This window comes from Styela clava, chromosome 15 (genome assembly GCF_964204865.1).
Source record: "Styela clava chromosome 15, kaStyClav1.hap1.2, whole genome shotgun sequence".
NCBI lineage: Eukaryota > Metazoa > Chordata > Ascidiacea > Stolidobranchia > Styelidae > Styela > Styela clava.
In genome coordinates, this window is record NC_135264.1 from 3,232,501 (window position 1) to 3,235,000 (window position 2,500).

At 53.0% G+C, this 2,500-nt stretch overlaps 1 non-coding gene across 1 annotated transcript in view; it reads right to left on the reverse strand.

The window, feature by feature from the left end:
• LOC144413385 (small subunit ribosomal RNA) overlaps window positions 1-1,753 on the reverse strand; it is a 1,810-nt gene extending 57 nt beyond the window's left edge. Inside the window, exon 1 of the ribosomal RNA XR_013469419.1 lies at window positions 1-1,753. This exon is cut by the window's left edge and continues 57 nt beyond it. This is a non-coding gene — a ribosomal RNA (small subunit ribosomal RNA).
• Window positions 1,754-2,500: the final 747 nt, after the last annotated feature.

Sequence of the window (2,500 nt, forward strand, 5' to 3'; positions counted from 1 at the left end):
AAATGATCAAGTTTGATCGTCTTCTCGACACGCCGACGCGGCCGTTGCCAGCCGCGACGGGGCCGATCCAAGGATCTCACTAAACCATTCAATCGGTAGTAGCGACGGGCGGTGTGTACAAAGGGGAGGGACGTAATCAACGCAAGTTGATGACTTGCGCTTACTGGGAATTCCTCGTTCAAGGGAAACAATTGCAAGTCCCTATCCCAATCACGAATGAGGTTCAACGGGTTACCCGGACCTTTCGGCCTAGGTTAGACACTCGCTGCTTCACTCAGTGTAGCGCGCGTGCGGCCCCGGACATCTAAGGGCATCACAGACCTGTTATTGCTCAATCTCGTGTGGCTAAACGCCACTAGTCCCTCTAAGAAGTTAGACGCCGACCGAGAAGGTCGCGTAACTATTTAGCATGCCAGAGTCTCGTTCGTTATCGGAATTAACCAGACAAATCGCTCCACCAACTAAGAACGGCCATGCACCACCACCCACAGAATCAAGAAAGAGCTCTCAATCTGTCAATCCTACCTGTGTCCGGGCCGGGTGAGTTTCCCCGTGTTGAGTCAAATTAAGCCGCAGGCTCCACTCCTGGTGGTGCCCTTCCGTCAATTCCTTTAAGTTTCAGCTTTGCAACCATACTTCCCCCGGAACCCAAAGACTTTGGTTTCCCGGAAGCTGCCGGAAAGGTCGTCATGGTAACGCCTCCCGATCGCTAGTTGGCATCGTTTATAGTCAGAACTAGGACGGTATCTGATCGTCTTCGAACCTCTGACTTTCGCTCTTGATTAAAGAAAACATTCTTGGCGAATGCTTTCGCAGTAGTTCGTCTTCCGCCGATCCAAGAATTTCACCTCTAACGGCAGAGTACGGACGCCCCCGTCTGTCCCTCTTAATCATTACCTCGTGCTCCGAAAACCAACAAAATAGAACCGAGGTCCTATTCCATTATTCCATGCAACACTATGCAGGCGAACAGCCTGCTTTGAACACTCTAATTTTTTCAAAGTAAACTTATCGGCCACCGCCGACACTCAGTCAAGAGCACCGACGGAGAACCGAAGGTGAGGCGAACGCAACCAGTGACACGCCTTGCGACGGACCGGCGGCGCTCGCCCAAAATCCAACTACGAGCTTTTCAACCGCAACAACTTTAGCATACACTGTTGGAGCTGGAATTACCGCGGCTGCTGGCACCAGACTTGCCCTCCAATGGATACTCGTTAAGAGTTTTAGGATGTACTCATTCCAATTACAGGGCCTCGTTAGAGTCCTGTATTGTTATTTTTCTTCACTACCTCCCCGTGTCGGGAATGGGTAATTTGCGCGCCTGCTGCCTTCCTTGGATGTGGTAGCCGTTTCTCAGGCTCCCTCTCCGGAATCGAACCCTGATTCCCCGTTACCCGTTATCACAAATGTAGGCACGTAGCGTACCTTCGACAGTTGATAGGGCAGACACTTGAATGATACGTCGTCGGTGCAGAGACCGTACGATCCGCGTGGTTATCCAGAGTCATCAAACGTCACAGGACGAACCCGGTCGGTTTTGATCTGATAAAAGCGCGCCTCCCGAAGTCGGCGCTTAATGCATGTATTAGCTCTAGAATTACCACAGTTATCCACTTCGCTTACGAGACCAAATAAACCAAGACTGATTTAATGAGCCATTCGCAGTTTCGCTTTACGAGAACTCGTACTTGCACCTGCATGGCATAATCTTTGAGACAAGCATATCACTACTGGCAGGATCAACCAGATAGCTGCGACAGCTGCGCTCGGCCCTTGCTGGGCCACCCGGCGCGTGCTCGTCGCATTCGTTTAAGACCGAGGCGATCGCCTGCGGCGGTACTCAGCTTCGACAGTCGCTGGCCGCGACGTCCACGCTCTCGCCGGCAGTGCCAGGCGGAGCGATTTGCGTTTTTTCTTTGCTCGCCCTCTCTCGGGCTCGATCCATTCAGTTTCGCACAAACAAGAGCTCTGCCGGCCGCCTGCAGCGGTGCCTAAAACCCGGGCATAACAATGCGACCGTTCTGCTAGGCCGACAAGCGCTCAAGCCAGACGCTCGATCGAACGCCCCCTACATATTAGTCGAGACAACGGCTCGCTCATTAGCATCGCGTTTGTACTTTAACTTTTTTTGGCTCGGCTTCTTTCGACGCCGATGCCGGCGACGCAGCACTCTCTCGCCCGCCAGCCACCGAGAAAAGGGTGCGCTCCGACCGGCCCCGCACCGCTCTTTCTTGGCTCATTCGAAATTACTGTCTTTCGCTCTGACATGCCTTACCTAGGGTTAGGTTAGTATGCTTGCACGTTTGTACTTTAACTTTTTTCGGCTCGGCTTCTTTCGACGCCGATGCCGGCGACGCAGCACTCTCTCGCCCGCCAGCCACCGAGAAAAGGGTGCGCTCCGACCGGCCCCGCACCGCTCTTTCTTGGCTCATTCGAAATTACTGTCTTTTGCTCTGACATGCCTTACCTAGGGTTAGGTTAGTATGCTTGCACGTTT